We start from the raw sequence: 13,993 nt of genomic DNA on the forward strand, positions 1-13,993 counted from the left end.
AACAAAAAGCGAGCTAGCTGCATCTAGACAGAGGACAGGGGAGCACAGGGAACTGGCTGTGTCAAATGTCCTATCTCAATGCCAGAGTGATTGGCAAAGCCCTTGAAATTTTAAAGCGCTCCCAGGGAGAAGAAGGGAACAAAAAGGAGAATTTCAAACTAAGTGTTAATCCTGAATGGGCTTCGCTTAAAACTGAAAGTGAGAGAGTGGCCCTGCATTGGAAAGGATTTGCTTCACCACCCCCTCCCCCCGCCACATCCCCCAGTTGAAAATGACTGAGTTTAATTAAAACAAACTTTTAAAGTTGTTTTTTTCACACACCTATATTAAGACTATAACTTATACACCTGCTACACTGAGCAGAATTTAGAGCAAAAATGGGACCAAGGAGAATGAGAATTGTGAAAAAAGTTAAGAGGCACAAAAATGTTTTAAAAAAAAAAAAGGTAAAGGAAGATAAAATTAAAGAAATAACAGAAAGAAACTTTCTTGAGTCTAAGAAAATAAATCTCAGGCCTTCAGATTTGAAGAACATTGTCAAGATGCCAATATTGAAACAAGACATACTTCTAGATGCAAGGATGGAATGAGTACATTGCACATTTCTGTAGGGAAAAACAAAAAACAAAAACGGGTGATTTATAAGGAAACAGGGAGACTGCCATCAAATTTTTCATCTGCTATACTGAATAATAGAAGCCGAAAGAAAGAAAAATGTCTACATAGGTCAGAGAGAATGGCTTTCAATCTACTATTCCATACCTGGCCGACTTATCACTCAACTGTGAGCTAATCATACGAGACGCACATTCTCTGACCACAACATAAGGCATAGAGAAATTAACAAAGGACTAACTGAAGAAATTATTAGCCATTTTGACATAATGAAGTAACCTGAACAGTTACTCTTGAGATAAAATAAAGCTCATCCCAAAATCACAAACTATTTAGAAATAACTGACCTTGATTAAGTATATATTAAAATATGTGAATCAGAGCAGCAACAGAAGAGGGGCAAAGTAGGCCTTTTAATATATTTTATTAGACAATATGGACATCAAAAGATAAATGGAACTAGGAATCTCAGTGGTGCTTGCCTGGAATCCCCAGTGGGCTCTGCAGACTGAGGCAGGAGGATCACAGGTTAGAAGCAAGTCTCAGCAATTTAGCAAGGCTGTAAGCAACCTAGTGGGACTGTGTCTCAAAATAAAAAAGGGCTGGGGATGTGACTCTGTGTTTACACACCCTTAGGTTCAATCCCTGGTACCAAAACAATAATAAATAATAAATGAATAAGTAAAGAAACAAACAAAATGGAACATATATTACAAGGAAATACACAAATAGCACATGCACACTCATATCAAAAAGAAGCTACAAGAAAGTTTAAAATTTTTCAGTAGAAAGTAATGACATATGTGATAAATTTCAAATAGGCCTGATAAACCATGAGTTGGTTCTTTGAAATAATCAACAAAATAGACGAATATATTGCCAGTCCAAATGAGGGGGAAAAAAAACATAAAACAAAACAAAAGAATGCCACCAAGACTGAGCAATGAGAAGACACAGTTTGTAGAGTTAATAGTCTACTATAAGAAAGAACTTCACAAATATATCATATTGACAAAAAATTAAATATGACCTGAAGTTATGTGTATCAGTATGGATAAATCCCATAAGCATCAGGCTTATGATGGTTATGAATAACATTGTTGGAGAGCTGAACATTATGAACACCATGGCACCAACAGATGGGAAGTTCTAAAATAAATATAAATAAACCGTGGGTTGATATGGAGACATAAATGTGTGCTGAATAAGCAAAAGCATGTGTGGGAATGTTAGCTCCAAGTTCAATGTAGTTATGATCTCTGCAGAAGAAGGGAAATGGGCACACCTGGATGAGCTGTGTGCTTAAGATATTTTGTAATAAAAACTGTGAGAGATACCCTACACAGTCATAAAACTGTTGAAGGTCTAAATGTCATGCTTCACTTCTCAAGAAAATTTAAAATTATTAAACCAGCACAAAAGAAATAGGAAAGTAAGTACATCATCAGAGTTGAAGAGTAGTAAAAGACCTACCTCCATCAAAGGCATCAAAATATTGTGGGTTTTATGCCAACGACCTTTGGAACTTATAAGGATAGATCGTCCCTATGATATTTTAAAACTTCTGAGCACATAATGGCTAGCACAGCATTAATATCAAAACCAGACAGAGATAGCATATATGCACACCAAAATAAAATCATACAAAAATCTCACTTTTATCTCCAGTTGCAAAGACTTTGGATAAAAATTAGCAAACTGATTTCACTATTGTCAACATATAAGCTTGTGACTTCTTACAAGAATGTAAGGATGGCTCAACAGTAGAGCATCTATTCATGAGAAGGTTTTTACATATTACAAGAGAAAAACACGTGTCCTTTGTGATACATCCTTAAGAAAAAGCACTTGATAAAGTTGAACACTTATTCTTTACATGAAAATACAAACAACAACAACAACAAATTTGAGCAATTAATAGCAGAGCTATATTCAATCCCAAAAAGCCAAAGACCAAATGTTTTCTTCAATATGAGGATGCTGATTCATAATGGCCATGGCAGAGAGCATGGGAGGAATGGAGGAACTTTAGATAGGGCAAAGGAGAGGGAGGGAAAGGGAGGAGGCAAGAGGGTAAGAATGATGGAGGAATGAGTTAGACATCATTACCCTAAGCACATGTTTGAAGACACAATTGGTGTGAAAATACTTTGCGTACAGTGACTTGAAAAGTTGGGCTCTATATGTGTAATATGAAACGAATTGCATTCTGTCATCATGTACAACAGATTAGAATAAATAAATAATTTAATAAAAAAATAGTGGAGCTATCTTGTCTATGCTGATGAGGGACAGTGGATTCCAGACATTAATGGCAAGTGCCACCCTGAATGGCAGGCTACGGAAGACATTTTGACTACCTTCATATGCAGAGCAAAGCAGCTTCCCCTCACAGTGCTGACCCAACATTACTCTGAGGTCCTAAGCAACACAACAGATTAGAAAAATAAAACAAAATGTTACATATTTTGATGAATTGGAAAACTATCATAATTTTGTAAGTCATATATTGTCAATGTAGAAAAACCGAAGAATTGGCTGAAGAGTTATCACAATCTAATCTATCAATGGGGTATCTATGTAAAAGAAAAACATTAAAAATTAATAGCTACAAATGCCTACAGCCATGCTGTTTGTTATGGCAGAACTAACCACAGGTGGCTATTAAGCACTTGATATGTTGCTAGTCAGAATTCAGTTCTAAGGAGCTGGGGTTGTAGTTCAGCAGTAGAGCGTTTGCCTAGCACATTCAAGGCCCTGACTTCTATCCTTAGCACCATATAAAAATAAATAAACAAAATCAAGGTATTGTGTCCAACCACAATTAAAAAATAAATATAAAAAAAGAATTCAGTTCTAAATATCAATGCTGGATTTTGAAGATTTAATATGAGAAAGAATGTAGAATACCTTAAAATTTTTATGTCACATTTAGATGCTAGTTTTTTAGATATAGTATTAAATAAAATGTTATTAAAATTGATTTCATCTGTTAACATTAAAAGAATCTTAAATTATGTTTGTGTGTCATATTTGTGGTTTGTGTTATATTTTTTTGGATAACATTAAAGAACACAGTAGAACAGAAATTTAAATCATAACAGTAACAAAAACTATGATTACTATTTAGGAATAAACAATATAAGAAATACTCCGCTATATGTAAACAAAATTTTAAGAATCTATTGAAAGAGCTAGGGATGAGGCTTAATGGTAAAGCACTTGCCTGGCATGTGTGAGGCCCTGGATTCCATCCTCAGCATCATAAATAAATTTTAAAAATATATATCTCAATGGGGAAAAAATACCATGTTGTTGAATGGGAAAATTCAATCTTGGAAAAAACTGTCAGAATGAAATCCATTGCTTTAATTCAAATCTAATCAAAATCCCAATGAATTCCCTACTCATGTTGTCGGTTGTGTTGTAATGATGGTTTATCAATGACCGAGTTAAGAGTTATCCTCTACTGTGACCTTTGTAATGTGGTTGCAGCTTTGCCCTCCCAGAGATGGAGTCTGTTTCTCCACCCCTGAATATTTCTGATTTTGTGGCTTTGTCCCATGGATTGTCACTGAAGGGATGGCATGCCATTTCTGAGCATTAGCTTCAAGGCACCTCCTTTTTGGAGCAGCTCTAATTCTAGATCCGTGTGACTAGTATGAGCTATCTTGTTGGAGGATGAGATAGCACATGGAGGAGCATCCAGCTCTCCCAGCCAAGGACAACTTACAGCCAGGAAACTCCCAAAGATCTGGAAGAAAAGTAGCCAACCTACAACCTGGTTCACAGTCCACAGATACGTCAGCCTCCTCAGCCAAAACCAAGAGCACTAGTCAACCCATAGACTCAGCTGAAAATTTCAGCAATCATAAAAATTTGGCAACAGATAACTGATCCATTGATAAAACACGACAAGTTGATTTTAAAGTTCATCTCAAAATTTGTAGAAATAAGAAAAATAGAGACTTTTTTAAAAATGCTAATGAAATACTTTGCCTTGTCAGAAACCAAAATCAACTCCAAAGCCTCAGAAATTAAACACATTAAGTTAAATACTACTGTAGAATTAAAATATATATCCATGTAACAAAAAAAAGAAGTACTAAAAAGAAATTCAAATCAATATGGAAATATGATATGAAAATGAAGTGTCAAAATAATCGATAAAGAAACCAGTAAACAGTGATTAGAAAATTGGCATATCACATAAAAGTAATGTATGACTCAGTATCATTTTATTTATAAAAATAAGAAAAGTATTTTTAAACTTTGGGGAGAGAAGGATGACAGGAAATACCAGGAATTAAAGCTTTAGAAGACCCCTAGCAGGAGAAGTGGCGGCAGTCTGGGAATGGTCCTCTGGTGGAACAGCAGACATAATGCTGTAGGAGCTGAGCCCCAACATTCTCCTTCTCTCCATCCCCTGGTCCCCTGCACCGGTCTTCAGAGCCTAAAAGGAATATGGCTTCTACTTCATTTCCTTCATTCCTCCAACTCTCATGCAAATGTTTATTATGGCTCAAACTGAACCAAAACTATGCAAAGAAAATAATTGTAAAAAATGTTGCTCTAGCTTGGCTGAATAGTCACAGGACACATCAATCAGCAATTCCACTTCTAACCGTATCACGTGAAGATCCCTTCCTACTAGGAAACACTATGCAGCTTTGATGGGAGTTGGAGTTGAAGGCATGCCTGGTATTATGATGCCTCCTGCTTCACTGTTCTTGCTAAGGATTTTAGCTATTCTGGGTCTCTTATTTTTCCAAATAAATTTCATGATTGCTTTTTCTATTTCTATGAAGAATTTCACTGGGATTTTAATAGGAATTGCATTAAATCTGTATAATGCTTTTGGTAGTGTGGCCATTTTGACAACATTAATTCTGCCTATCCAGGAGCATGGGAGATCTTTCCATCTTCTGAGGTTTTCTTCAGTTTATTTCTTTAGTGTTCCATAGTTTTCATTGTAGAGGTCTTTCATCTCTTTTGTTAGATTGATTCCCAGGTATTTTGATTTTTTGAGACCTGTGAATGGAATAGTTTTTCTAATTTCTCTTTCAGCAGATTCATCACTGATGTATAGGAATGCATTTGATTTATGAGTGTTGATTTTATATCCTACTTCTTTGCTGAATTCATTTATTACTTTTAGAAGTTTTCTGGTGGAATTTTTTGGATCTTCTAGATATAGAATCATGTCATCAGCAAATAGTGATAGTTTCAGTTCTTCTTTACCTATTTGTATCCCTTTAATTTCTTTCTTTTGTCTAATTGCTCTGACTGGAGTTTCAAGGATGATGGTCAGAATGGCAATTATCAAGAATATAGGCAACAATAAATGTTGGTGAGGATGTGGTGAAAAAGGTACACTCACACATTGCTGGTGGGACTGCAAATTGGTGCAACCAGTATAGAAAGAAATATGGAGATTCCTCAAAAAATTGGGAATGGAACCACTACTTGACCCATTTCTTGGTTTGTACCCAAAGGACTTAAAATCAGCATATTATAGTGATGCAGCCACATCAATGTTTATAGCAGCTCAATGTACAATAGCTAGATTATGGAACCAACCTAAGTGTCCCTCAAAAGATGAATGGATAAAGAAAATGTGATATATATATATATATATATATATATATACCAAATGGAATATTACTCAGTTTTAAAGAAGAGTGAAAGTATGGCATTTGCCAGTAAATGGTTGGAGTTGGAGAATATCATACTAAGCGAAATAAGCCAATCCCATAAAACCAAAGGCGTAATGTTTTCTCTAATATGCAGATGCTAATTCAAAATAAGGCAGGGAGGGGGCTAGGAAAGAATAGCATTACCTTAAATTAGGTAGAGGGAAGTGATGGGAGGGGATGGTAGAGGATGTGAGGATAGGAAAGATAGTAGAATGAAATAGACATTATTACTGTATGTATATATGTGATTGCATGACCAATATGATTCTGCAACACCTACACTCAGAAAAATGAGAAATTATATCCCATTTATGTATGATGTATCAAAGTGCATTAATGTATTCTACTATCATGTATAACTAATTAAAACAATTAATTTTTTTAAAAAAAGAGAAGGAATGCCTGAAATTAACAAATGATGAGTTATCCATAATTGTAACATAAAATGAAAAGTATCAGAAAATGATGTAAATTATGATATGATTTTTGTTTAGAAAAAAAGCAAATAGTTTAATGAGCATAAACAGACTCATACAAACTAATCACGTGCCTGGGTGATAAGATTGAAAGTCAGAATCTCTGAAAAGGAAGGAATCGCACTTATTTTTTTTTTTTTACTTTATATATTTATGTATGCTTTAAGTTTGTTAAAACAAAAAAATTCTGATTTTCGTAAAACAAAATCCAACTAAGTCTGTAAAAGAAACCAAATACCTAAAAAAATGTATATTATGGAAAATTCACAGGCTGTGCACTCATTACATTTAATCATATCTCTTCCATTAGGATAAATCAAGTTATAGTGGTGGTGGTGGTGGTGGTGGTGGTGATGATGTTATTAGAATGAGGCTTTTTGGTGACCCACCATCTCTACCTCTTTCCTACAAGTTGAAAAACTTCTGAACAGCAGTTTTTAAACATAAATAAATCCTTGGGCTGGGATTATAGCTCAGTGGTAGAGTACTTGCCTGGCATGTGTGAGGCACTGGATTCAATTCTTAGTACCAGATGTAAATAAATTTTTAAAAAAAGGTCTATTGGCAACTAAAAAATATTTTTTAAAAATAGAGAAATCCAGGGAGTGTTTTATAATTTTCCTGTGCTGAATAAACAACAGAATCTCTATGTTTAATCTTGGAACTCCAGAAGGTGCACAATTTTGTAAACGTCAGTGGTTCAGAAGAAGGAATTTCCCACATGATGTACTCACCAAGGCACGAGGGGAGGGACTTCCCTAAAGCATCCCTCACTGGACCCTGAAGTCAAAGAATGTATTCTACTCTCTCCTTGGCACTGCTAGCGGCACCTGGTCCCTTCCATCAACAGATACTCATTTGCTGTCCTCTGACGCCAGGCAGTGAACTGAAGGTACAGAAACAGCAGCAAGCAAGGCTCACACTACCCTTCCCCACTGAAAAGTTCAAGGCCCCCTGGGGAAAACAGACATCAAAGCAGTCACGGGAAGTGACTGGCGTATTTCAAAAAGGAACGGAGAGGGAGCTACAGAAGCAAACAGTCCACTGGGGGAATCACAGACAAGCTTAAGAATGTCTGCAGAGGATTCTGGATGTGGAGAGCCTGTTACCTAAAGAGCCCATTTGTGACAAGATGGAGAAGAAGACTTTCTTATTGGGAGGAAGAAAGTGAGTTTTCCCTTCCACAGAAATTAAGCATATGTTATGTGCCAGGAACTGTGGTATTTCTAACAAGCCATTGTACGTTTATTCATTCATCACTTATTCCACAAATATTTCCTAAGTACTTTCACCTGCCAGGGACTTTTTTAAAGCACTGAGAACACAGCAGAGAGCTATGCCCTCATGAACTTGCATTCTTGTAGGGTGACAGAAGCTAAAATTCCAGAGGAAAACATATTAGATGGTGATAAGGGCTATCTAGAAAAGTACAGCAGAAAAGAATGTCAGGGAGCTTGTTTTCCATTTTAAACAGGGTGATCAGAGAAAATCTCATTAAAAGGTGATCTGTGAGCAAAGATTTTAGAGGGATCCAGACAGCAAGCCATCTAGAGGAATAGTATTGTAGGAGAGGATACAGTAAGTGCAAAAGTCTTGAGGTTTCATCATGCCTGGTGTGTTCAAGGATGGCAAGGAGATCAGAATCTAGCAAAAGAATAATCAGATGAGGGCTGGGGTTGTGGCTCAGTGGCAGAGTGCTTGCCTTGAATGTGTGAGGCACTGGGTTCAATCCTCAGCATCATATAAAAATAAATAAATGAATAAAAGTATCGTGTCCATCTACAACTAAAAAAAAAAGAAGAAGAAAAATAATAATCAGATGAAAAGGAACTCTCTTAAAATTCAATGTGACAAGCAATGTGGCTGGAACATTTTGCTAATGAATTAAGGAAAGCCATGCCAGAATTCTAGAGCTGGGCCACATAGGCAAGGCTTAGTATTCGCTGGAATGAAATGTTTTTAAAGAGATGGAAATGGTAACTACCCTGAGGTGGTCATTCCACATTGTATGTCTATGTCAAATTATATACAATTAAAATAATATTCTTTTACAAAGAAACTGGAAGCAAGGTCAATGTTAAACAGAGCCATTGTCCTCAGGACAAGTAAAAACCAAAAGCTGATATGGCAGCACAGGACAGGTGTGGTCAGGGTGAATGGGATCAGACTCCTCCCTGAAGCCCCCTTCCCCTTTCCCCGGTGTGTCTCCTTTGTTCCTTGTTTTTTCTCTGTTCATGACCTTCTGGTCATCCACTGATGGTGATCTCCAGGTGAACTCTGCTCGGGGTGACAGGACACCCTGGCCCAGCCCCACCACCATCCTTGACTAAAGCTGTGTGATCCTGGGTGAGTCTCTCCATCTCTGAGCTTTCACGCTCGCATCTGTTGCTTTTCACTGTTCCCCGCACGCACACACAAACTATAGAGATGATCACAGTTTAGTCACTTAACGACAGGAAGCTGGAGACGAGACGTTTCACTTAATGATTCTTTTTTCTTCCCACATGTGCATCCCCCATGCAAGCAGAAGCAGGTTGGGAGTCATCTGCTGGGGGCTCCTGGCTCAGGCACAAGATTGTGTCTGTGTGTTCTATGCCAGCCCTGTGACCAGCCAGTGACTGGTCTGAGTCTCCAGGAAGAGGTTATTGCTGATACTGGAGTTTCCTTTTGTACAGATGGCACACCGTGGCCTGAGGCTTCTCTTCAGTCCTCATTTCTTAAAGCCACGGGCTTTATTGGGCCATCGTTAAGAAGGATGAGGGAGCCTGAAGTTCCAGTTCTGCCTTGTCCCAGGAGGAAGCATCTATCTCCCAGTTTCCTCTGTCATAGTGATGTCATGGATCATAGGCTGCCACCCTCGCCACCTGTGACCTGGGAGAACGGACGCTTTGTAAATACCCAGCCTTTCCCCAGAGATGGTAAAATAGAAACCCATTCACTGCAGAGAAGAAGAGGCCCATTGTGGCCACCAGTTGGCCCTCTCTGGGGTCAGGTGCTTCATCGAGTTTCTCCCTTTAATCTTTAACACAAGAGAAACCCTAGGGGGAAAATAAGTAGGACAAGCTCATTTCCCCGAGAAGCAACTGGCAGAGTGTGCAGGTTGGCATAACCTTGGCCAGCTCTCTGCAGCTGAGAAATTGTGGCAATTATTCTTAGCATCAGAGGCACAAGCACTTTTTATGACTTTCAAAACGTCCAGGCAAGAAAAAGGAAAAGAAGAAGGTTCAGATGAAACTCCTTTGGGATAGGAGGAACCAGGCACAGGACAGGTGGGAACCATCTGCACCCTCGGTCACTTTGTCATCCATCTTTCCTTGTGGAAGGTGCCCTAGTAGCCAGGACTGACATTTATACATAGAGAGAGAGACACACATATCTCCTGCCTTCAATAGCTTTATAGGATACCATAGGAAGGCCATATATGCGATCAATCATTTCCAAACCATGATGCAAATTCAGAGGAGATGATTTCTAAGAAGTGGCATTTTGGCCTCAACTTTGACACTTAAAATTTCAAACTTCCTGTTCTCATTGTCTTGCCTAATTTTCTTGCATAGCCTAGAAAATAACATATAACTTACTTATTGTATTTATTGTCTGTCCCCCTCACTGCCGTGTAGACTCTGACCAAGACTTCTGCCTCACTTTCTGTCCACCTCAGCCTTCCTCCTGAAGAAAAATGCATAGAAAAAGTGATGTGCTCTGTGTTCACGGAGTACCTTCGATGTTTCAGAACAGCGCCATATGCACTGTATCCTGAGAAGATTATGTGACTTTCCCTGTTCTTCTGAAGCAGGGACACAGGGGGGCAGGGGCTAGAAGCTTACCCGGGGCCATTCACACCCACCAACCTTACACAGATGAATTAGAACCTCATGGGGCATATAGAAAGTGCTCAAGAAACAGAAGTTGTTATTTCATTTTTTCTTGTACTTTTCAAAAGGAAGACATCAAATTATCTTAGTACTAACAGCTGGCACAGGAAGCCGTATTTTTCCTTTGACTTTCCTGCTTATTACAATGCCAGAAATTAAAATCACCCTCCATTGAGTGCCTTACCTTTTACAAAGATCCAAGAAGGTCTTTTTCCAACTTCCGTAGTGTGACACAGATGGCCTCACTGATGGAAGGCTCTTTCTTATGCTTTGCTCTGGAACAATTAATAGCATGTATTCACTAATCACATCCTCGGTACAGTCGCAAGCCAGTCTGAATTTTAACACCCTGACAACCCATCATTAGGAGGGATACACTATTTCTATGTATCATTACAATAAACACATTCAAACACAGCATAATACTTCTCAGCGATGAAAGCTGATTTTCTCAAAGTGGAGACTTTTTTTTACTAATGACGCCTCATTACCAGTAACTGGTGAAAATAATGGCATGTTAGCACATTACACAGCTACAGAGAATAACTGTTAGGAACCTTCCTCAAGGACTCCTTCATCTTCTTATTTCTCCAAGATGTAAACCAAAAGATCCCATGTAGTAACAATATGTGTAAACCATGTAATCACCTTGACCAAACCAGCATGATCGGTATGAAGTATCAGGTTGTCTGTTAGCACCATGAGGTCAAGATCTGTCTATACCTTGAGCAAGTGAGATGGCGCTTGGGGTGTCCAGGAGGCCCCATAAGGTAAGGCAGAGCTCGGGGTGTCCAGGAAGTCTCCTAGCAATGCCATTTCAAAGAACCTTGAGCTTGGTGTCACCTACTGGAGAGGAAAGGAATTTCTGATTAACTGTATATGTCAGCTGGGACTCCTTTGTTGTAAACCACCAAAGACAACTTGAACAAAGACAACAAGTACAAAGCAAAATAAATCTTATTATAAGAATATGTATATTCAAGTCAGGGCACAGTTGCACACTCCGGAGGCTAGGGAGCCAGAGGCAGGAGGATAGTGAGATCAAAGAGAAACACTCAGCAACCCTGTCTCTAAATAAAAATATTTTTTTAAAGGTGCTGGGGATGTGGCTCAGTGGTTAAGCACCCCTGGGTTCAACCCCCAGTGCCAAAAAAAATGTCTATTCAGAACCCAAGCCAGGATTCCAGTTGGAAACTCTGTAGGAAGTCAGGTAGTACTTCCTGTCCATCTATTGTATAAGTTTATTCTTGGTATTCCTCTCTCTCTCTCTCTCCCTCTCTCCCTCTCTCTCTCTCTCTCTCTCTCTCTCTCTCTCTCTCTCTCTCTCTCTCTCTCTCTCTCTCCACCTTCTACCTACTGTGCTGTGCAGAATATATAAATTCACAGAATCCAAGTTTAGATGCTTTGGGTTTAGTTGCATGCACACCTCTTAACTCTATCGACCTACTTCCAAATTCCCAGGAAATTATTCTAATTGGCTTAAACTGAGTTAAGAAAAAGTTGTGGTTCAATCCACTTGTGACCCAGGGTCACTTCCATCTATTACAAAATATATGACGGGTGATTCCATCATTGTAAGCTAGAAGGGGAGTAAACATGCTGTGTTCAAGAAACAGGAAGGGCAGTGTGAATAGAGGGTACTGGGGGAAACTATCTCAAACCTCATATTCCCAGGGAGAACACATGAGTCCACTTTTTAAAAAATATTTTAAATAAAAGGGAAACAGTACAGTACAAGCAGGGAACCAATGAAAAAGGAGGTGGGGAAGGAAAAGGAAAGGGGGAGAACTGACCAACTTATGCTATATGCAGGTGTGAACATATCCCAATGCATTCTAATTTTATATATAACTATAGTGCACTAATTTAAAAATAAATAGAATAAAGACCAATGGAATAGAGTAAGGGGATCCGGAGGATAAAGGAGGGAAAAAGAAGGGATAATACTGAGGACTGAAATGGAGAAAAATACGCTATATGCATTTATGAATATGTTTAAATGAACCTCACTATAATGTGTACCGACAGTGCACTGAAAATGAAAACAAAAAATGTTCTGCTCCCTCTGATCAAAATCCTTACATCCAGTTCTTCCCTGTTTTCTCGTATATTCAACATTTAATCTGTGGTTGTCTATTGCCACATAATAAATTATTCCAAAACTCAATGGCTTCAAACAACAATTATTTTTATTCTCACTCATGGGTTCTTGGATTCAGGGATTCAAACAGTACATAGCAAGGCCACAGATACCATGCAGAAGGGCTAGGACTTTATTAACTCACTCACTTGCATATCTGGCTACAGTTGAAGGACTATCCGGGCTGTGACCATAACACTCCTCCCATGGCCTCTTCATGTACTATAGGCTTCCTCACAAAATGGTGACTGAGTTCTTTGGGCAAAAGTGGGAGCCAGACAGAAACCATCTTAGAAACCTAGCATCAGCATTCACATATGTCCCCTCCTCCACATTCTATTGATTGAACTACCTGCTAAGATTTGCCTGGTTTTGAGAGGAAGGATCATAAACCCTCACATCTCAATGGAGGCATATATCAACATCATATTGCAAGGAGAGTATGAGTGCATGTATCTTTGGTGTGGTTATCTTTAAAAAATAAAGTCAGCTATACTATCTGTAAATCTTCTTAAATCTACCTCCAGAAAACATCTCAAACCTGACCTCCTTCTCCACCATTACCATCCTAGCTCAGCTGTTCTCAAAATGTTTTAGACTATTGTCAATTGCTTTCAAACTCTCACTTTTAAACTCCTTTCTGTCCGTTCTTTACAGAAAAAGCTGAAATGTCTTTTCCCTGTTCCAACATCTTCATCACCTTCAGAATAAAATTCAAAGTATATGCACCCTTCATAAGTGGCTCATGGCTGGCCACCTACAATAAGAAGATCTATTATAGGTTTGAGGGTCTGTTGAAGCTGTTGAAGATTTCTCAATTCCTCCAAGCTATTACCAGTCTGGTCTCGGTGTACCCATGACTAGAAATAAGCAGCGTTCCAAGAGATCTATGGTGAACTTTGGGCAGGTTTCAAAGATGTGTGATGCATCAGGGACTTGAACTCTGAATGCTTGTATAATAAACATGGTTTGGAATTGATACCCCCAGGCATGGTCTATTTCTTTTATGACTCTCACTATGAAAAATATATAAGGCACATCAAACCTGCGCAACCCTGTTCGTGTCATATGCCCCAGACCTTATCTGAATGCATGATCGCGATGGACATTATAAATGCTGAGACTGGTCAGTTGATTCATGTTTCTTCTCTGAAGAATTTTAACCAAGAAACATAGATACTGTAAGCCACT

General features: G+C 38.4%; 1 protein-coding gene and 1 long non-coding RNA gene across 5 annotated transcripts in view; one reads left to right on the top strand and one right to left on the bottom strand.

Annotated features, from left to right (window-relative positions):
• LOC120889972 (olfactory receptor 9Q1-like) overlaps nucleotides 1-11,034 on the bottom strand; it is a 25,825-nt gene extending 14,791 nt beyond the window's left edge. Inside the window, exons 1-2 of one of the 4 annotated variants that reach the window (XM_078045988.1) lie at nucleotides 10,847-11,034; nucleotides 10,369-10,456 (exon numbers count right to left, since the gene is read on the bottom strand). The gene's annotated coding sequence lies outside the window, so the exon portion shown is untranslated. Of the gene's footprint in view, nucleotides 1-7,521; nucleotides 9,663-10,368; nucleotides 10,457-10,846 lie in introns of those variants that run through there. The other 3 variants (XM_078045985.1, XM_078045987.1, XM_078045986.1) reach the window with 3 other exon arrangements.
• Nucleotides 7,609-13,781, top strand: LOC144377026 (uncharacterized). Its single transcript, XR_013437558.1, has 2 exons — nucleotides 7,609-7,954; nucleotides 13,460-13,781. It is a non-coding gene; the product is annotated as an uncharacterized LOC144377026 (long non-coding RNA).
• Nucleotides 13,782-13,993: the final 212 nt, after the last annotated feature.

Source organism: Ictidomys tridecemlineatus, chromosome 4, assembly GCF_052094955.1.
Source record: "Ictidomys tridecemlineatus isolate mIctTri1 chromosome 4, mIctTri1.hap1, whole genome shotgun sequence".
NCBI lineage: Eukaryota > Metazoa > Chordata > Mammalia > Rodentia > Sciuridae > Ictidomys > Ictidomys tridecemlineatus.